The sequence below is a fragment of the Brassica oleracea genome, unplaced genomic scaffold, assembly GCF_000695525.1.
Source record: "Brassica oleracea var. oleracea cultivar TO1000 unplaced genomic scaffold, BOL UnpScaffold00837, whole genome shotgun sequence".
Lineage (NCBI taxonomy): Eukaryota > Viridiplantae > Streptophyta > Magnoliopsida > Brassicales > Brassicaceae > Brassica > Brassica oleracea.
The window spans coordinates 30,626-31,285 of NW_013617473.1; positions in this window are offsets into that span (position 1 = coordinate 30,626).

A 660-nucleotide genomic window follows, 5' to 3' on the forward strand; every position below is an offset into this window, starting at 1 on the left:
AAAGGTCTGGTCATAAGAAAGAAATTAGATTGACATATAAAGATGCAGTAAGCAGCATATGGATCACTGGATAAAGGACATCATTATTCCTAAGCTGTTTATGGACTGAAACAATGCAGCTGCATATAGCATGAAAAGGAGTTATATAAGAACAATCCAATTCAGTCCATATATACTTATAAAAGAAATTTGAATTCCTTGTGTTTACTTTATACTAAACCAGCCTAAAGAGAGGCTAATTGGTTGATACGGATTATCTATTAAATCTCCGACCATCGCTGCAACACTAGCCAAGAGAATTTATAGTTGAAGTTGATATATCAACATGGACCGACCAGATTGTAGTATGGCTAGTGGAAAAGAAAGATCAGCTATCATATGGCAGTCCATAAGCACGTCTGGTCGAGGTCCATGACCTAATATATATTCAAGTGCATGGTATGATCCACAACAAGAAAGGTCATGGGACGCCATCAAGATATAAATATAGGACTGCAATATCTAATGTATGTGGCATTGCCTAAGGCAAGAAGAATCGATAGTCATGAATGAGGTCCATGAGTGTATTTGGCCGCAGAGCCATAGTTTGATGAGATCGAGAAACTCATTGCAGCAATGATCATTGATCACGTCATGATCAGACACTCATGAGACAAGTTA